The sequence below is a fragment of the Macrotis lagotis genome, chromosome 8 (genome assembly GCF_037893015.1).
Source record: "Macrotis lagotis isolate mMagLag1 chromosome 8, bilby.v1.9.chrom.fasta, whole genome shotgun sequence".
Classification (NCBI taxonomy): Eukaryota; Metazoa; Chordata; class Mammalia; order Peramelemorphia; family Peramelidae; genus Macrotis; species Macrotis lagotis.
The window spans coordinates 150207202-150229222 of NC_133665.1; the positions used below are offsets into that span (position 1 = coordinate 150207202).

Here is a 22021-nt window from a genome sequence, read left to right on the forward strand (position 1 = left end):
AGAAAGAAAGAAAGAAAGAAAGAAAGAAAGCAAGCAAGCAAGCTAGCTTTCATTTTCATACTGGTCCAAAAGTAAATCATCAAAGCTTGAACTTTCTGCAGTCTTCCTAGATGACCCAAGAAAGTTAGAAATAGAAAAGTCTTAAAACCACATAACTACAGAGTGATTCTCAAATTCCTTCATGTAGTAATTATTCAGCCTTCAAAAGTCTCTCTGATTCTTTTAATTTAGTCTTGTGTGAGACAGTAGAAAGAATGCTGGCATCATTGTCGGGAAACCTTGCTTCAGACTCACCAACAATGTAAAGAGGGGGCAAAGCCCTCAAAATGCCTGGGCCTCGACTTCTCCATCCAGAAAAGCATGAGATTGAATCAAATAACTTCCAAGCATCTTTCACTCCTAAATCTATTAGCTTTCAATCTGCTACACTATAAAAAAAAAACAAACAAACAAATGCTCAAGATCCACTAACATCTACACAGGTGTAGTTTTGTATAGAACAGGAAATTATTTGTGTTCTTTTCCAGACCCCTCTTGACCCTGACTGCCAGGACAAATAGACCTCACCCAAACTTCAGTAGATCAGCTCCATCGTTCTGAATCAAAGAAACCACCCTATCAATCATCAGCTTCATCTCTCTCATTTTAACAATCTGGGAAATGCCACCCAGAGAGATAGAGGGACTTTCCTGTGGGGGTCCAGCCTCTGTGGGGTCCTTGGAACCTGACAGAAGGGATAGAGTTGGTGAAATGAGTTGAGTCAACACGGGGGTTAAAGGCAGGAGCAGGTTGACAGTCTGCTGCTCAAATTTTATTTTTATAGTCTCAGAATCATGTATGCATCAAGCATGCAAGCTAAGATCATTTCCTTGGTTACAAAAGTGTACAATTTTCAGTATCAATCATATAGTTCATATGGTTACAAGTTTGATCATGTAGTTAATTTTTATCCCTGCTCAGGCCATGATGACCTCAACCTGTCTGCTACCTAGTTTATTACTGCATTGTATAATTGTTAATTCAAAGTTATTAATTAAGCAATTCATTTAATGGAATGTTTTTATATTTTCTGCGTAAGTAATGTTCTTCGATATACTCCCTTAACAATCTATAGTGAGGGTCGTTATGCTTGTCCACCCATCTGTTAACTCTTACAATAACCAATTTTCCTTTCAGCCCTTGTTGGTAGAAACCACAGTTACTGTGACTTTTTTATTCTTTCCCACAAAACTAAGGCTGTTAGAATTCACATATCAGTCACTTGTACTAACTATTCTCTCACCATCTTTTTCATACATTCCTGTGTATGGTAAGGGGGGCAAAACTGTTAATTTCCCTGGAATTCTATCTGACCCACCTTGTATCTGTTTTCCCTGTCTATATTTCTGACATCTCCTTGGAATTCGCAGTGTTGAGTTTTCCAGAGATTTCATAATGTTGAAGCCTTTTGTATGCCTCAGGGAGAGGCAGTCCTGTTAAATTTGGACAGAGTTTACAATCTGTTTTATTCAAGGAATTTCTCTGAAATCCTTCCTTTATAGTCATTCCACTATTAGGGTAAGTATTGCAATCAATAATAGACCTATAAATATGGGTATGCATGGAATCCTTATATGTATTGAAGAAGGAAATGTTCCATCAGGCAGTGTGACTGCCCTGAGTCTTCTTGCCACGACTGTGTCAAACAGTTTAGAGACCCTGGCTCCCAACACTTTCCCAAAGCCACATAGCTCCTAGTAGCAGCAGAGCCAAAACCAGTGTCAAGGTCTCCTGATTCCAGACCAGGATTCTTTTGGACTCAGGATAAAGTGAGGCCCACACTGTAGTGTGTAATGATGAAAAATAACAAGGAAGGGGGTGGGGGGGGAAGACTACTAAGCAAAGGTAGATGCTACTGAAAGGGGAAACATGATTCGTTAAGCTTGGAGAAAGTTGGCCTTTTTAAAAAAAATCTGGATGTATAATTTCATCAGTGTGAAATATCCTACTAAAATGTACACTTCTTGAAGGTGGGGTCTTTGGGCTTTGTACATTCATCACTCTCACACGTCAAGCACATGGAAGAGGCTCTAGTAAAGGCTTATTGACTGATTGGAAGCACAGCTTATCCACTCACAGTGTCCAAGAGTTGTCTGGAAACAGGGACCTAGAGGCTAAGGTGCCATGGCTCCATGGCCATAGTCAGGACAACCCCAGGGTCTCCCACCATCCACTCCACCATGGGACGAGGTCTTTGCAAATATTAGCTAATGCAACTGTGTACACCCCAAGCAGCAGATATTTTTATACTCATTCAACAGAAGAGGAAACGATTACACACAGATGTTACCTGTTTTGCCCGCCCAGAGAGAAGAGTGGCTACGTGGCTCTCAAGAGCTCCCTTCTTCCACTTGGTTATTACTAAGAATTAGGTCTGGTTTGCCATTTACATGTCACTCCCACTCCTCTCTATCAATAACACCAAACAACCTTCTCAAACTGTAACGTCCAAGGGACATTTTCTGGCCACCATCTAATAAGAAGCCCATGGTTTATGACGTGTTAAGTCTACAACCTACAAACACATGTGTATACACACACACACATACAAATAGACATATATGCACTTGAGCATCATGTGGCCACAATGTTCTGACTAGGTAAGACTCTGTGCTAATGTTTCAAACCTGAGAAAATAAAGGTGAGACCACCAAAACTGGGCCCTGACTTTTACACTCCTGCACGTGGGACTGAATTTTCCTCTTCCCCAAACTGGTTTTTCTCTTCCTGACAGAAATTTTGGGCAGATGGGTGAGCCTCAAGGGGAGGTTAAGCCAGTCTGAAAGTTGGAGGAGCAAACTTCTAAGTTCTTTAATTTGGTTCTTGTTTCTTTCCGTCACTTATTCAGAGAATGGTACAATCAGGTGCTTCCTAACTGTCCAGCTCAACAGTATAGATCCAGTAACACCACCAGGCCCTCTCTGGGACAAAGTGGGACACCTGGATTGAAGCAAACAAATGGTTCCAAGTGGGAACCAAGGTGGCACCAAGTCCAAGCCAGGAACTTTATTCAGAGCAAGCCTCCTCTCCCCTGACATTTACTTCTTAACCATCTCTATGGATCTTTCACTGCCTCTGAAGCAGAGCTCAGGGACTACTTCATTCATAAGACCTTTTCTGATCTGGGTTATTAATGTTCCTTTTCTCTTAAAATTATATGTAAGCAAAACATAAGGGACATAGTCAAAAAAAAAAAAGCACTGGAGTTGAAATCAGAGGACCTGAGTTACCATCCCTTTCCATACCACTTACTCTCTCTATGATCTTGGACAGGTATCCCTTTATTTTCTTCTGAAAATAAAAATAATGGGCTACTTTGCCTTTAAGATCACTTCTGGTTCCAAATTAAACATTCCAGTAGAAGATTAATATTGGAATGGTAGTGAGGCATAATGGATAGAGCACTGGTCTTGGAGTTAGAAAGACCTGGGTTCAAATCCTGACTTTGATGTCCATTAGACAGAACACCAGGGATCTACTTGAACTCTCTGAACCCCAGCTTCCTCATTTGTAAATGGGGGATAATAATGCCAGTCTCATAAGGTTAATGTGAGGCTCAAATGGGATTTCATCTATGTATAAATTTATGTGTGTTTAGGGAGTGAGAAAAGGAGGAAGGAAAGGGAGAGAGGAGAGAAAGAAAGAAAGAAAGAAAGAAAGAAAGAAAGAAAGAAAGAAAGAAAGAAAGAAAGAAAGAAAGAAAGGAGGAAAGGAGAGAAAGAGACAGAGAAAGGGAAAGTGAGAGCAAGAAAACTCTTTGCAAACTTTAAAGTATTATGTAAAGTTAATCAGTATATATTATTGCTTTGCTATTTGTTTCCACAGCACCTGGTCCATATCAGGTGCTTGATAAAGGTTTGTTAATTGACCACACACCTATCTGCATACATGTTGGTACCCACTAGTGGAATGGAAGCTCCTTGAGGACAGGGCTTGTCTCCATTGTGTCTTTGTATCCCCGGAACCTACAACAATGCAACCATCATATACAGCAGATGCTTAACAGGTGTTTGTTGAGTCTAAATGAACATCCTCATTTCCCAACCTTCAGCAAATTACAAGTGTGAGAAGGGTAGCAGGTACAGTTGACAGGTAGATGACAGTCTGATGTGGAAGAATGTAAATGAACAATCAGACTTTATGAAATCCAGGTCTCTTTGGAAATAAAATAAAACATTTGAAATGGTCAGACAGCAGTCCAGAGGCATTTTTGAGTTACAATGGGAAAGTGTGCAAGAGCTTGGAAACTGATGAATAAAAGATATGAGCTCAATTCTAATTATAATATTTTGTCCTTCATTCTTGAAGAAGACTCATGGTCATTAGGGGAGGTGATGCCATGACAAGCACACAAATTGGATTTGAGTGAGGGGTTGCTGTGCTAAGTCACCAGCCTCACTTTCTCCTCCAGAGCCATCTGGGTCCAGTGGCCAGATAGGAATCAGGATGATTGGAGATGGCCCTGGATGTGAGGCAGTCAGGGTTAAGTGACTTGCCCAAAGTCACACAGCTAGTAAGTATTGAGTGTTTGAGGTCAGATTCGAACTCTCATCCTCCTGACTCCAAGGCCAGTGCTCTAATCACGGTGCCACCTAGCTAACCAAACTGATGTAGGCACAGTATGTGGGCTGTGGGGATTACAATGTGTTGACTTCTCTTGGGGAAGCAAATGGTTTGAAAGGTAACTTGGCTCTGGCATTCAGCAATCCCTTAAATTAGAGATTCCTTCCTAATTTTTTTGGTACCATGGACCCTTTTTGCAGTCTGGGGAAAACTACAAGCCAAACAAGAGGCAGAATATCAGAGTGGGCAAAGGTTCAGTCTTGGATTCAGATTAACCTAGATTCAAATCATAATACATTCTTTCTGCGACCATTGACAAGACTCTTAGCATGAGAACCTCCACACAATTCTAGAGTGTCTAAAGTTACAGAAGAGGTGCCCAGCAATGAAATAACTTGGCATGCCCCCTAAAAGTACCAATGGCACTAGGCTTAGTGCTCAAGATACAAGCTCAGAAAAACCTCAAATAATCCCTGCCCTCAAGGAGCTTATGTTCTACTGCTGCTAATGACAGCAGGCTAACATAAGAACTTAACCCTGCATTCAATTCCCTTCATTAGTTTTCAGAAAACAACCTCTAAGTGAATACTGTCCACTTTCCAAAAGCAAAAATGATACTCATGCCAATGCATTAATATTAGTCAAGCCAATCTCCTCTAATCCTGAGCACTACTCTTCAGGACAGCATAGCAGCAATACAGAATACAAGAGGCTAAGTAATATCATACAACTGGTAAATTCCCCCTTACAGAGATGGTCTATGAATGCAATGTGTTTATTTGTTTTTAATAAAATCAAACCAACAGCAAATAAGGCAAACACATTCTCCTTGTATAGACACTGCTTAAACCAGGTCTATCACAGGCAGTTTGACCCAGAAAAAAGAACTCTAAGCCAAATTTAAATTTTATTTTTTTCCACTGCTTGTACTCTGGTTTCTCCATAAGCAGCCCATTTTTTAAAAATCACAAACAGATTTCCCATGGAGCCTAAAAAACCATCTGATAATACTTTTTCAACAATTCTCTGAAAATGGATAATTTGTTTACTGACTTTTTTCTTTCGCTTTGCCCTGTCCCCTTTAAATAAGGCAATAGTTCCCAAATCTATTCTACAGATTTTCATCTTTTTTTTTATTCTACTAAACAACCATTATACCTCTCTTTAGGTTCTCAAAGAACTTTCAAAAAGACTGTTCTCTTTAAAACAGAATACCGAGGTGGATAATATCTTGTCACTTTAAAACATTTTGTGTGAGATCCAACATAGAGGACAATATAATTCAGTTTGGTACTATTGGATGATAGGTTTATATTCGAGTTTTGCAAAAGGGGCTGTTAAAGAAAACTTACTAGGATAGATATGCTATTTGGAACATGAAGAACCTTCCATAGTTGATAAAGAAAAGAAAACCTTGAGAGGTTTTTCTACTTCATGTTAAATTAACCAAAGGGCAGGCTGTACTTCCAAGATGGGGGGGGGGGGGGGGGAAGTACAATAAGCAACAAAGTAAGCTTGGAGATTATGTGAAAAGGCACCAAAGTTCACAAGGCTGTGAATTCATTTTATCAAATTTCTCCTGCTATTTCTTTCATATACTTTATATCAAATAAGTCTCTTAAGGACTAAGGTCATAACCTTATTATCTTGAGATATTCCCCAGACTCTAAAGCACATAAGTGGGGGGGGGGGGGGGATTGTTCCCTTAAATCAGAGTGATAGACTGTTTAAGTTGGAAAGATCCTTTGAGATCATCTAGTCCAAATCCTTTATTTCAAAGACATCTGAAATTCCAAAAGGAACACTGATTTGGCCAAGGACCTATGGTGAGTTAGAACTGGGACTCACAGTATTTGCAAAATGAATGAATAAATGATGGGTTCTGTACCATGCAAACTTTAAAGCACTGTGGGATGCTAGCTATTATGATGATCACTTGCTTTTGCCTGCAGACATAGAAAATGGTTATCTCACTTCAAAAGTGGTTCAAAGAATGAAGCTGAGACCGATGATGATATTCTCAGATTTTTAAATCCATAAATCCATAGTAAAGAACCCATTCTACTTCATAAAAATATCAATGCTTTCTTCCCAAGTCATGCACCTCTCCTTGAATAAGGTGGCAACTGAGACAAAGCGAGCCACGCTCTAGGTGACAAATGCTGAAGTTTGTCCAGGTTTTGTCATCTTTTTTGGATCACGTAGGTTTAAAGAGGACAGGGCCGTCAGTATGGTCCCCCCACTCCCACCTCCTGGTTTTTTTTTTTTGTTTTGTTTTTAGTTTTGGCAAGGCAATGGGGTTAAAGTGACTTGCCCAAAGTCACACAGCTAGATAATTATTAAATGCCTGAGGCCGAATGGGACCGGTGCTTTATGCAGTGCAGCTGCCCCGAACTGTTTGTGGGTGAGGATACTGAGGTCGGGACAGCCCGTGGGATTTGCCTATGTAGGGGCAGAATCGGTATTAGAAGTTGATCCTTGGGACCGCCTATAAAGCATTCTTTTTTCACAATCCCAAACAACTTACTGACTTTGATGTCGGAAAGCAGGAAACCACCCCCGAAAATTCTGGTCTGTGATGAGCCCAAAGGGGTACCGCTCCTGTAAGGGGGGCCACCCATGAGGACGTGGGGGATGCGGTGCAGTCTGCTGGCACGTTGTCTCGCCATCTCTGAGCCGGGGCGGGAGGGCAGGGCTGTGGCTGGGGCTGCTGTGCCCAGGCCAGAACCAAGGGCTCGGGAGGGCATGCCAGTCCCGGCTGATGCCTCGACGGGCCCAATCTGGCCACAAACACAGAGGAACAGAGTACCAACGCCCCCCCCCCCGGCGCTCCCCAGGATTTTAGCAACAGGGCACCAAAGCGCTTACACCTCTTTAACTAAGCGTCTGATTTTCTTTTGCTTTTCAAATTAGAAAAGCCCAAAGACTGTAGCCCGGGGAACAGCTAAATATTTAGACTGTTCCGCGCGTTACCCAGCCCCGTCCGCCCCCTGTGGCCCTGTTTTTTGACCATTTAAGAAGAAAACTTGAGCCGGGCAAGCCTCGGGCTGCGCGGCCCCTGAGCGCCGGCTGGGGCACGTCGGCCGGGTCTGGGGGCGCCGCTGTTTCCGGCGGGACCCCGGCCCGGCCCGGGGCGAGCCCCGCGGCGGACACCTCGGCCGGCCCGGGCAGGGGCGAGCCCCGCGGCGGACACCTCGGCCGGCCTGGAGACGAGCCCCGCGGCGGACGCTGCCCGGCCCGGGCCGGAGGCGCAGATGCCCCTCCGGGGGGCGACGTGCGGCGCCTCGGCCCGCGCCCCGCCGCCCGGTCGGGCCCCGGCTCCCGCACTCACCTGTCCCGGGCGCGGCCGGCGGCTCCCGAGCTGGGCTGGCGGGTCCGGCTCCCGCGGGGCAGCGCCTGCGGGGACAAGGGGCTGGTGAGAGGCGGCCCGGCCCCGGCCCCGCCGGGGGACCCGCCCCCCGCGGCCGCGCGGCTCCGAAGTTGGCGCCGGAGGGGGCAAAGTTGGGCCGGGGCCGGGCCGCGCACCTGGGCGCCCCCGCCGCTCCGGGCCCGGGCCGCCTACCTGGGCGCCCCCGCCGCTCCGGGGCCGGGCGAGCTCAGCGGCTCCGCGGGCGCGCCATGGCCCGGGGCGGGAGCCGGGTCCCGTTAGCGCGGGCGCTCGGGCGCTCGTCCCGTCGGGGCCAGCCTCCGCTCCCTCTCCTGCTCCTCCTCCTCCTCCTCCTCTTCTCCGCCGCCGCCGCCTCCTCCTCCTCCTCCTCCGCCACCTCCTCCTCCTCCTCCTCCTCCTCCTCCTCCTCCCGCCCCAGGGAGTTTCAGGAAACGCTTCAGCAGCACATCCACATGGTTACTGCACTTGGGCGCCGCTCCGCGCGGCTTATATAGCCCTCGGGGCGCCCTGGGTAACGTAGTCCCGGCCCAGGGCCCGGCGGCCCCCGGCGGGGCGCCGGGACTACACTTCCCAGCATGCCCTGGGCTGCCCGGGCTCCGGCTCCGAGCCGGCTGGCTGGCGGGCTGGGGGCGGGGCGTTCGGGGGCGGGGCGTTCGGGGGCGGGGCGTTCGGGGGCGGGGGCGTTCGGGGGCGGGGCTGCGGGGGCGGGGCTGCGGGGGCGGGGCTGCGGGGGGCGCCCTGCGTCCACGCCTCCCGGGAGCGAGCTGCCAGCTCCACGTGGGCGCGGGGCGCCCGGCACCCCCAGGTCCTGTCGGGCGGGGGCTCCCCAGCGCTTCACCCTGGGGGGCTGGATGAGGACCTGGGGGCCCCCAGCCCTGGAACGGCGTGCGGGGAGGGGGCCTCCCGGGCCGGGGGGGCCCCAGGCTCCGATGAACCGGACCCGCCCAAGCAGACCGAGCCCCCCGAGGGCAAGATGCCCACCTGTGGCGCCTCTGCCCCCCGGGCACGGCGCACCTGAGGGGCGCCCTCCGCCCACCAGGGGTTCACCAAGTCCTGCCACCCTCAAGGCGAGGGCAGACAATGAAGCCGCCCTGGCCCCCGAGGCGCTGACATTCTGGGGGGCACTGCCCAACAGAGTGCCCCCCAGACCTGAGGCGTGCACCCAGACTTGGGGGACAGGCAGGAGAGCCAGTACGTGAGGACAAGGCAGTCTGAGCTGATGCACCCCCAGCAGGAGGGCAGGGGATGTCGGGGACGGGGGGGGGCCCTGGGAGCAAAGGCAGCGCTTCAACTGAGTTCTGAAAGAACGCCGAGAATGGGGCAGGAGATGCCAGTGCACCGGGGGAGACGGGCTCGGGGCTGAGCAGGGGGATGGGGAGGGACATTGCCCCTAGGGCGTGGGAGACCAAATGTCGGGGGGGTCGCGAAAGGCTTTAAATGACAGCAGACTGAGCCCCGGACAACCGCTCAACCGCTCCAGGCTAGGCTGACAGTTGGGCTCACTGCCTTACATTAATTAGGGGGAAAACAAAGGAAATCTACTCACATTGCATCATTATTAGGGTTTTCATAGAATTCGCTTAGGATTTTAACCAACACCGAGTTGCTCTTTATTGTTGTGGAATCCGTCTGATGCTTCCAGGCTCCATTCGTGGAGTTTTCTTGGGAAGGATACAGGACTGCCACTTCCTTCTCTCTAAGGCAAACACAGGCTAAGTAACTTGCCTAAGTTTATCCAACTGGTAAGTGTGTGAGGCTGGATTTGAACTCACGTCTTCCCAACTCAATGCCCAGGGTTCTCGCCACTAAACCAACTGACTGCCTCTATGATATTTACATCACTAAAAATCAATAGTAGACAAGTAGTAAACTAAAGGAAGGGGAAGCAATCTCACAGTCTACATTTTATTCGTCACTTTGGGAAACAGCTGCTAATAGCCAACTTTAATCATAAAAAAAGACTATAAATTCCACCAAGCTTGTCTTCCTGTCGCTTTCCCTTTCTCTTGTCTTCCCTCCTTTCTTTTGAAACTGCCTTCCCTCTTTCAGTCCCCCCCCCACTTCCTAGGGTATTTATGCTCCCCCCCATTTACCAGCCTCCTCGTCCACACCCTAGTCCAACCTAGATCACCGACCCCCTGCATTCCAAATCAACACAAATTTATTAAATATCTATCACTTGCACATCATTAGCCACCGGCCCACCTTGGCAGCCCTAGAACTGCCCCATCTCTCACTTCCCTGGCATCACTTCACCAGGTGACAATTTACTTGTCTCATTGCCAACAGGTCTGCTTCTCCGTTTTTTCATCTCGGTCAATGGCCGACGGGCCCAATCTGGCCACAAATACAGAGGAACAGAGTACCAACGCCCCCCCCCCCGGCGCTCCCCAGGATTTTAGCAACAGGGCACCAAAGCGCTTACACCTCTTTAACCAAGCGTCTGATTTTCTTTGCTTTTCAAATTAGAAAAGCCCAAAGACTGTAGCCCGGGGAACAGCTAAATATTTAGACTGTTCCGCGCGTTACCCAGCCCGTCCGCCCCCTGTGGCCCTGTTTTTTGACCATTTAAGAAGAAAACTTGAGCCGGGCAAGCCTCGGGCTGCGCGGCCCCTGAGCGCCGGCTGGGGCACGTCGGCCGGGTCTGGGGGCGCCGCTGTTTCCGGCGGGAACCCCGGCCCGGCCCGGGGCGAGCCCCTGCGGCGGACACCTCGGCCGGCCCGGCCCGGAGACGAGCCCCGCGGAGGACACCTCGGCCGGCCCGGGGCGAGCCCCCGCGGCGGACACCTCGGCCGGCCCGGCCCGGAGACGAGCCCCGCGGCGGACACCTCGGCCGGCCCGGGGAGGAGCCCCGCGGCGGACGCTGCCCGGCCCGGGCCGGAGGCGCAGATGCCCCTCCGGGGGGCGACGTGCGGCGCCTCGGCCCGCGCCCCGCCGCCCGGTCGGGCCCCGGCTCCCGCACTCACCTGTCCCGGGCGCGGCCGGCGGCTCCCGAGCTGGGCTGGCGGGTCCGGCTCCCGCGGGGCAGCGCCTGCGGGGACAAGGGGCTGGTGAGAGGCGGCCCGGCCCCGGCCCCGCCGGGGACCCGCCCCCCGCGGCCGCGCGGCTCCGAAGTTGGCGCCGGAGGGGGCAAAGTTGGGCCGGGGCCGGGCCGCGCACCTGGGCGCCCCCGCCGCTCCGGGCCCGGGCCGCCTACCTGGGCGCCCCGCCGCTCCGGGGCCGGGCGAGCTCAGCGGCTCCGCGGGCGCGCCATGGCCCGGGGCGGGAGCCGGGTCCCGTTAGCGCGGGCGCTCGGCGCTCGTCCCGTCGGGGCCAGCCTCCGCTCCCTCTCCTGCTCCTCCTCCTCCTCCTCCTCTTCTCCGCCGCCGCCGCCTCCTCCTCCTCCTCCTCCGCCACCTCCTCCTCCTCCTCCTCCTCCTCCTCCTCCTCCCGCCCCAGGGAGTTTCAGGAAACGCTTCAGCAGCACATCCACATGGTTACTGCACTTGGGCGCCGCTCCGCGCGGCTTATATAGCCCTCGGGGCGCCCTGGGTAACGTAGTCCCGGCCCAAGGGCCCGGCGGCCCCCCGGCGGGGCGCCGGGACTACACTTCCCAGCATGCCCTGGGCTGCCCGGGCTCCGGCTCCGAGCCGGCTGGCTGGCGGGCTGGGGGCGGGGCGTTCGGGGGCGGGGCTGCGGGGGCGGGGCTGCGGGGGCGGGGCTGCGGGGGGCGCCCTGCGTCCACGCCTCCCGGGAGCGAGCTGCCAGCTCCACGTGGGCGCGGGGCGCCCGGCACCCCCAGGTCCTGTCGGGCGGGGGCTCCCCAGCGCTTCACCCTGGGGGGCTGGATGAGGACCTGGGGGCCCCCAGCCCTGGAACGGCGTGCGGGGAGGGGGCCTCCCGGGCCGGGGGGGTCCCAGGCTCCGATGGACCGGACCCACCCAAGCAGACCGAGCCCCCCGAGGGCAAGATGCCCACCTGCGGCGCCTCTGCCCTCCGGGACCAGCGGAGTGCGACCCCCCCCCGGGCACAGCGCACCTGAGGGGCGCCCTCCGCCCACCAGGGGTTCACCAAGTCCTGCCACCCTCAAGGCGAGGGCAGACAATGAAGCCGCCCTGGCCCCCGAGGCGCTGACATTCTGGGGGGCACTGCCCAACAGAGTGCCCCCCAGACCTGAGGCGTGCACCCAGACTTGGGGGACAGGCAGGAGAGCCAGTACGTGAGGACAAGGCAGTCTGAGCTGATGCACCCCCAGCAGGAGGGCAGGGGATGTCGGGGACGGGGGGGCCCTGGGAGCAAAGGCAGCGCTTCAACTGAGTTCTGAAAGAACGCCGAGAATGGGGCAGGAGATGCCAGTGCACCGGGGGAGACGGGCTCGGGGCTGAGCAGGGGGATGGGGAGGGACATTGCCCCTAGGGCGTGGGAGACCAAATGTCGGGGGGGGTCGCGAAAGGCTTTAAATGACAGCAGACTGAGCCCCGGACAACCGCTCAACCGCTCCAGGCTAGGCTGACAGTTGGGCTCACTGCCTTACATTAATTAGGGGGAAAACAAAGGAAATCTACTCACATTGCATCATTATTAGGGTTTTCATAGAATTCGCTTAGGATTTTAACCAACACCGAGTTGCTCTTTATTGTTGTGGAATCCGTCTGATGCTTCCAGGCTCCATTCGTGGAGTTTTCTTGGGAAGGATACAGGACTGCCACTTCCTTCTCTCTAAGGCAAACACAGGCTAAGTAACTTGCCTAAGTTTATCCAACTGGTAAGTGTGTGAGGCTGGATTTGAACTCACGTCTTCCCAACTCAATGCCCAGGGTTCTCGCCACTAAACCAACTGACTGCCTCTATGATATTTACATCACTAAAAATCAATAGTAGACAAGTAGTAAACTAAAGGAAGGGGAAGCAATCTCACAGTCTACATTTTATTCATCACTTTGGGAAACAGCAGCTAATAGCCAACTTTAATCATAAAAAAAGACTATAAATTCCACCAAGCTTGTCTTCCTGTCGCTTTCTCTTTTTCTTGTCTTCCTCCTTTCTTTTGAAACTGCCTTCCCTCTTTCAGTCCCCCCCCCACTTCCTAGGGTATTTATGCTCCCCCCCATTTACCAGCCTCCTCGTCCACACCCTAGTCCAACCTAGATCACCGACCCCCTGCATTCCAAATCAACACAAATTTATTAAATATCTATCACTTGCACATCATTAGCCACCGGCCCACCTTGGCAGCCCTAGAACTGCCCCATCTCTCACTTCCCTGGCATCACTTCACCAGGTGACAATTTACTTGTCTCATTGCCAACAGGTCTGCTTCTCCGTTTTTTCATCTCGGTCAATGGCAATCCACAATAAGTGTTTCTTGCATTCATCCAATTTGCATTTTAACGAGGGGTCGGGAGAGAAACATTAACCCAAACAAATGGCAGAATTTCAGGCAAGGCAAGTGCAGGAAACTTCTAGAGTGGGAAATAAGGACCCTTCAAGTCATGCCTTAAAGGTAGTGACCCATTCAACTACGGAAACATTTGACCCAGTTTGATATCGCTAACCCTGGAGTCTGGTAGCTATAAATAAATTTATCTCTCATGGTTGTTGATATATCAAAGTGAGAGTGTTCTGCCCACCCATAATATAGGAAAAGAAGTATTGGTTTTTGCCAATTGTCTTCATCCTCCTGACCTCCTTATAGCATCTCACATCTGGCACTGCTTAACACTTGCTTCTTCCAAGTTTCAAAGATCCCTACCTCTCATCTGTCTAGCTGGGCTCTCTCTGTCTCCTGGGCTACTTCCTTAACTTTTTAAGATTGGTGTTCCTTCAGGGCTCCATCCCTTTTCCTCTTTCTTTTTTCCCTTAACTCTCTCCTTTGGCAATCTCATTCACTCCCAGGGCTTCACTCTGACTCGAATGCAGATGGTTCCTAGCCCAGCCCCTATGATGAATTCTAGACCCACATTTCCAATGACTGGTAGATCAGCTTCACCTGGATGCTCCACAGCATCTTAAATTCAAAAGTGTGCTTTCTAAGAACTAGCAGCGTTGGCCCAGATTTTGATCCCTAGCCAGAAGTATATTGTTCTAACTGTCTACTGAGCACATCTCTGCCTATATGAGGAATAAGCACCTCAAAGACATGGTCCAAGTCTAGATAATTTGCGTTCCCTCAAACTTTCTTTTCCTTCTAATGATGAACTGGATTTCAGATCTAAAGATGGAAGGAATTTCAGAAGGGATCCAGTCCAACCCTCACACTTTGCAGAGTAGACATGAAGTGAAATGACTTGTTCAAGATAATATAAGCAGTGAATATCAAAGGTAAAATTTGAATCCAAGTCTTCTAACTCTAGTGCCCTGTGATCTTTCCACTGGGTCATATTATTATCCTAAGGTAGAGTAACTCGGATCAGTTACAATGACAAATCATTCTAGAAAACCAAACATTGGCTCAGTTACTTAGAGTTGAAAGGGAATTCAAAGGCATCTAATGCAACTTCCTTAATTTACTGATGACACAGCTGAGACACAGAGAAGTCAAACAATTTGCCCAAGATCACACAGGTCTCCAGTGCCTTTGCTATTTCTATGGTTAGTCTCAGCCAATCTCTGCTTGAAAACTTTGGGTTGTCTTTATTCTTCTCCTTCAACAAGAATTTCTCACTGATTATCAATCAACAAACATTTATTAAGCACCTACTATATATATGTATATATATATATGTATATACATATATATATATGTCCTGTACTGAGCAATAGGAATCAAAAGATAGCTATACCAGTATACCTATCATGTACGGTATTTATTGTCTGGGTGATCTTGGCAAGCACTTTTTCTTCCTAGATCTCAATTTCTTCCTCTGTAAAATGCAAAATGATGCATCCTAAAGAGGGAAATAACATTTTACAAACATAATATATAATATATGTAATATGATCTATAATATGTATATATAAGTATTATAAATAAATATATTTAGATACACACACACACACACACATATATATGTGTGTGTGTGTGTGTGTATAAAGAGAGAGAGAGAGAGAGAGAGAGAAAGAGAGAGAGAGATCATTAGTAGGGATAGGAATAGTACCTGTCTCACAGAGTAGAGAGATAATGTATATATGTTTGAAAGGTGCTTTGAAGGGTGGCTAGGTGGTGCAGTGGATAGAGCACTGGCCTTGGAGTCAGGAGTACCTGAGTTCAAATCTGACCTCAGACACTTAATAATTACCTAGCCATGTGGCCTTGGGCAAGCCACTTAACCCCATTGCCTTGAAAAATCTAAAAAAAAAAAAATATATATATATATATATATATATATAATATATATTATATATATAAATTATTTGAAAGTTGCTTTGAAAACCTTCACAAGTTATATAAATGTCAGCTAGTAGTAGTGGTAATAATAATAATATGTAAGTCATGCTTATTCCTACCTTTTTGCATTTACTAATTGTTTTCAGAAAGGACTCAAACCTCTGCTGTGAGGGCTTGCTGAGCTGTTTTCTGTTTTGTTTTTTGGATTTTTGCAAGGGTTAAGTGACTTGTTCAAGGTCACACAGCTAAAGCAAATATTAATTGTCTAAGTTCAGATTTGAACTTAGGGTCTCCTGACTCCAGGGCCGGTGTTCTATCCGTTGCACGACCTAGCTGCCCCATGCTGAGCTGTTTTCATCCACCTTTGGTGTCCACCTTCAACCAACTCACACCTGTGTCACCAGGAAGCTATGGAACATGCAGGGACACCCTGGTAAAACTATCTCAGCAGACAAATTAACCAAGTAACCAACAGACTTCATACACAGCGGTGAGTTAAGTGTCTGCTTGTGGAAACTTCCTCAGGTGGAATGGGTAGATGAGAGCAGTTTGTGCCAATAGTCATGAAGCAGTGCTATGGAACGTTTAGAGCTCGGTCAGACATCAAAGACATGACCAAGGTCATCCACTTCTCTGTGTTATCCAAAAGGGAAAAAGTTGTTTCTGATTGGGGTTATCAAGGAGGATTTCCTAGTGGAGGTGAACTCCATCTCCTGTCTGCATGGGCTTTTCCAATCCATAGAATCCCTCTTTTCCTTCAATATGCAACTCAATCCTTCCTGCTCCTCCAAAGTGCTAGTGCCTTTTTTCCCCAGCTATCTTGTACTTTTCTTTTTATATGTAATAGATGATTGATCATTCAATCAATCAATGGGTTATAGAGAAATGCTAGGGATATATAGATGATAGAGTGTTCTAAAAGTCTCAGTGTGGATTTAATATATGATATACATATATTTAATACATGAAATAAATAAATTGTGTCTAATATATGTCTATATATAATATATGTGTATCTGTTTCCCTGGTTAAAATATCAGCTCCTTGAGATTGTTTTATTGTTTGGATTTGCCTAGCCCTGTGCCAGTCATATAATAGGCATTTTAAATATTTGTTGTTTGTTGAATTGATTGAAACTACATGTACATATATAAATATATGCAAAATAGGTAAAAAGTCAATAGAAGGTCATGGGAGGAGAGGTAGTGAGGAAAAAAGCCTCATATAGAGAAAGAGGCTTAAACAGATCACTGAGTTTCTGAGAAACCTAATATTCTATCAAGTTCTCTTGATTCTACCTTGGCAATGCTTCCTAATCTCAATTCCCTCTCTCAGCACCCTAATACAAATTCTTTTTACTTGTTTTGGACTATTGAGAAAGCTTCCTAACATGTCTTCCCATCTCTCCTCTCTAGCCCTGCCAATTCATCTCTTACAGGGTAGTCAAACTCATTTTTCTCATGGTCATGTCAATCCTCTGATCAAAAATCTCCCTACCAGTGGCCCCCTACCAAGTAAAGATGCAACTCCTTTTGCCAGACCTTCAAAGTCCTCCATAATCTGGCTCAGTCTTTGCCTATTCAGTCTTATCTCACACCATTACCTTCCACAGAGTCTGCATTCCAGCCAAACTGGACCACTCCCTGGGTCTTGAACATTCCCTACCCTTTCCTGTTTCTGTGCTTCTGATCACGCAGATTCCTATGCCTGGAATGTTTTCCTTTTACCTTTGCATTTGTTCAATTCTTACCCATCCCCAAACCCCCTCAAAATCCACCTTCTACTTGCAAGAATACAACTCTGGTCTTTTCCCAATCAACAATAATCTTTTCCCCCTTGGATGTCACAGAATACTTTGCTTTCATCTTTCTTTATTCAATTCAATAAGTTTTTATTAATACTACATGAAATACATTGTGGTAGCACAAGGGGTACAAAGACAGCTAAGTGGCAGAGTTGATAGAAGGCTAAGAAAGTTAAGAAAAAGTAAAAATCGAATCCTATCTCAGACACTTACTAGCTGTGTGATCTTGGGCAAATAATCTCTCTCTGTCTCAGTTTTTCATCTAAAAATTGGAAATTATAGTAACTTATAGTATAAAGTCATTGTGAGAATCAAAAGATATAACCAATTAAAGGTTGCAAACCTTAAAAGATCTTGGCAAGTACTGTTTCTCCCTGGATCTATTTCTTCCTCTGTAAAATGCAAAATGATGCATTCTAAAGAGGGAGATAACATTTTATATGTTAAAAGTGCTATATAAATGCTTTATAAATGTTGACTGTGGTCACAGTTATTATTGCTGTTGGCAGTTAGGTGGTACATTAGATAGAGCCCAGTGCCGAGGTCAGGAAAACTCATCTTTGTGAGTTCTAATCTGGTGATAAGACATTTGATATTTGTTTGCCTCAGTTTCCTCATCTGTAAAATAAATTTAAGAAGCAAATGGCAAATCATCCAGTGTCTTTGCCAAGAAACCCTCAAACAAGTGAATCAGACATGACTACAACTATTGAACATCATCATCATTATCACAGAGACAAAAATGATACATCTCCTATCGGTAAGGAGAAATTTACTATTTTATATAATCCTATACTTATATGCTATGCTTATTATATTGAGGAGACTATTAAGAAAAATCCTTAAAAAAGAGCAAAAACTTTAGTCTAGGCTGCCATTGAGGTGTATAGTCAAGGATTAGACCTCTCCCATCCCCAGTCTAGTTCTCTCTAGTTGAGAGAAATATTTATTAATAACTAATGTTTTGGGGAGATTCAGAGTTCCTCCTTCACTCTCCTCATTTCAAGGCCTCAGTTTCTGAAGGCTGAGCTAACCTTCCCCTCTATTCAACACTACCCAACCCAACCTTACAAAGAATTTCTATTCTAAAGTGAATTCCATTCTTATTAATTATTAGCAAATTAGGGTGGGTTACCACCCTACAAAACATCTATTCTTTGAAAAGCATAAAAGCTATGACCCCACTGCCAGATTGTCTTTGGTCTAAGTGAGGGAAGGTCAACTGTCCATCCTTTTATTAAAATGCTGGTATTATTAATAAAATGATTAAATCATCCAGAAATTATCTCTTGAACCTTTCAAAATGCCACACAGCTCACTTAACAAATGAGGGAACTGAGACAGAATTGAGCCAGAGTTAAGTGACTTGTCCAGAGTCACACAACTAGTGTCTGGATCTGGGTTAAAATCCTATGTGACTTTGAACAAGTCATTTTATAGTTTGTGGCCTCAATTTTCTTCTGTGTAAAATGAAGGGGTTGTACAAGATAAGATTTAAGATTTCATCTAGATTTGAATCTTTTAAATTATATTAGTAAATTATGTACCTTTGTCTCAAGAGCCTTGCTGTGTATGGATATACTGTATTCCTAGCTTTCACATCCTTACTTAGAAACCTGAAGACACAGAATTTCATATTTTGTGATATAAAGGAAAGTGTATAGATCTTAGATTCAGGAGAGCTTAGTTTGAAATCCAATTCAGACACTTAATTGGTATATGCTCTTCAACAAGTCAGAGAACTCTAAATCTGTTTACTAATCTGTAAATTAGGGAATAATAATTATAAAATTTATAATCTATAATTGCATAATATATATCTATTCTAATGCTCTAACAACCTCACTATATTGTTGTTAAACAAGTGCTCTGTGTGTGTCTGTGTGTGTGTGTGTGTGTGTGTGTGTCAGAGAGAGAGAGAGAGAGAGAGAGAGAGAGAGAGAGAGAGAGAGAGAGAGATTGAGGGATAATAGGAAAAAATCTTGGGTTTAGAATGACTGAATGTGAGTTCAAATCGCAGTTCTGTCACTTGATACACATTTGTGAACTTTGACAAAAACCATTTACCTCTAGTTTGGACTCTGCAATGTCATCCATAAAATGATGAGATTAGACTAGTTGACCTGTAAGATGTCCTCCAGTTCTATTTATAATTTAGAGCTTACTGTCGTAGGAGCAGTAGAGTACAGTGGAACAAGCTTTGCCTTTACAATGAGTCCTCTCCCCAACACTTAGAATAATAAATGTTGGTCAAAAAAGTGCCACTTTATCCCTTCAGTTCAAATTTCTTATCAATATGATGAAGATGGGGGCGGCTAGATGGCGGAGTGGATAGAGCACCACACCTGGAGTCAGGAGTCCCTGAGTTCAAATCCGGCCTCAGACACTTAATAATTACCTAGCTGTGTAGCCTTGGGCAAGCCACTTAACCCCATTTGCCTTGCAAAAACCTAAAAAAAATATGATAAAGATGATAATGCTTGCATAACCTGCTTCACAGGGTTGAAGTGATCACATAAGATAGCTTCAATCTGAGTCATTTTATGAATTGTAAAGCAGGATCTGGAACTGCCTAATGACAACATTGTTATTATTGTTGTTTCTTCTTCTTGAAGAAGACCCTGATATCCAGGAGATGACAAGCAAGGAATTAGATTTGAGTGAGGGGGATCCTGTGTTAAGTCACCAGCTTTACTTTCTCCCCTGGAGTCATCTGAGTCCAGTGGTCAGATATGAATCAGAATGACTGGAGATGACCCTGGATGGGCGGCAATCAGATTTAAGTAACTTGCTCAAGATTACATAGCTAGTAAGTGTAAAGTGTCTGAAGCCAAATTTGAACTCAGATCATTCTGACTCTATGGTTAGTCCATTGCAACACCCAGATGCCTTATAATGGCAACATTAATTGTGGTTCATACTTTAGCCTATACTCTTATATAGGGACATGAGTATTTAGATATTTCTATTTTTTTAATTTCACAATGGTCTCGTGAGAATTAAAATATTATGACTTTAAAAAATGACTAGAGCAATGACTCATTGGACTCTCTTTAATTCAAGTATCAGAACAACTTGTTTTAAATGTATTCCTTTTTGCGTTTTCTTTCTTTTTCCATTAGAATATAACCCTTTGAGGGTAGGCACTGTTTGGCATATAGTAAGTGCTTAATATTTGCTCCCTTCCTGTACGTATATAAGTATGAATGCATGTATCTATTCATCTCTCTGTTGACAACCATCTTACTTCCCTATGATAAACTGCTATCTTTTCAATTTTGAGAGAAGTGAATTAGTAGATATTCCTTGTCTAATGGTCATAGATCGCTTGATTGATAATGGGCTAAATTTAGAGATGCTCACCTCCAGATGATTGATTGCTGACTGCCATTTTAAAGCCACAACAACTCATATACATATACTAAGTGTGGGGTTCTGGCAGTTTGCCAACATCATACCTCTTTTAAAGTCCAGTGATAAGAAGAACAGTGCTCCCCAAGTGATGATGTATCAAGATTATATGGGTTAGTCTATGGCAGATGAACTGTTGTCGCTTGGGATTTCTTGCCCATGAAAGCAATGACTGAAGGAACTCTTCATCTGAAAGAGCATCAGAAGATACTGCTCAGGCAGGTCAGTTGCATATGGTTTGATTTAATACACACTTCTACTCACACTCTAACTGAGCATGACAAATAATCAATAACTTTCACCTTAACCATCATCTGATGCAGCATTCTTCCTACCTGAATTCCAGATCTTGCCTGGCACTAGTAGCCTTTCTGAACCTTGTGATTTTCCTTGGTTTCAACCATATATCTGCATAAGAAACCACTTTCTACTTCTAGTTGTTTCAATAACACAAATTGTAATCAATTTTCTGATTACTACTTATGCTCACAGTATTTCTGACCTTTGGACAAAAGGGGCCCATTTAAAGCCCATGAGAAATACTACTTGAAACTAACTTATTTGCCTCTGAAACAAAAAAGTCATCTAAATTTGCCACACTCATTCAGTCTGTGGGTACATGGGTATCTTCCCATCTAGCTGCATATAGAATTTTAGGAAGGTTATTGTTGATTTGGAAGAGGCCTACAGGAGGATTAAACCAGGATGCCAAAAAGACACAAGTTCAAGTCATATGATTGGTTGAAGAAACTACTGAAAAAAGGCTTAAGGATCCATGATACTTGTCTTCAAGTATATAAAGAACTATTACCTCCTAGAGGGATTAAATACATTTTGTTTGCTCTCAGAAGAGCATATCTAGGAACAATAAGTATAATTTATAAAGAGATAGATTTAGATTTAGATTTGACATCAGGAAAAACTTCCTAATAATTCAAATTATTGAAGTCTGATTGTCTTGAGAAGGAGTGGGTGACCCTCCAGTTCAGATCTGTAATAAGCGGAGGCTGGATGATGACTTTTGGAGGTATTATGTTGGCATGAATTGGACTGGTACAATGAGATTTCTACTGACCTTAAGATTCTATAATTTTTTTGGAAGTCTCTTGAGTTCAATAACGCTAGAATAACTGCCTTCATTGTTCTCCATGATGATGACTGAGTCCTTGTGGGTTCTCTAGTTGTCACTAGCTAAGGCCTTCTTCCTTTATAATTGCACTGAATACCAGTGTGTGGACTGGGCAGGAAGAAGCCATACTTCTGGATACATTCTAAATATGATTCATTGTCTTAGATACCTTGGGAAGTCAGAAGTTAAGAAAAAAACAGAAAAAAAGACACAGCTAAACTGTCCTTGAAGTTATCATAACAACCCTCTTAAAATCAGAGAAATTAGAGAAATAATTCAATTTCATATTCAAATGCAAACCTTTTTTCCAAGTGAATATTGCTTTTTTCTCTTCAGTTTTGAGTAAAAGCATTGAAATGAGAATCATTAAGGCTTATTTCA

The 22021-nt window shown here is 46.1% G+C and overlaps 1 protein-coding gene across 6 annotated transcripts in view; it reads right to left on the reverse strand.

Annotated features, from left to right (window-relative positions):
• ITPR1 (inositol 1,4,5-trisphosphate receptor type 1) overlaps positions 1–7989 on the reverse strand; it is a 423734-nt gene extending 415745 nt beyond the window's left edge. For all 6 annotated transcript variants that reach the window (XM_074198681.1, XM_074198677.1, XM_074198678.1 and 3 more), the window contains exon 1: positions 7934–7989. The gene's annotated coding sequence lies outside the window, so the exon portion shown is untranslated. The remainder of the gene's footprint in view (positions 1–7933) is intronic.
• Between the last annotated feature and the right edge of the window lie 14032 nt (positions 7990–22021).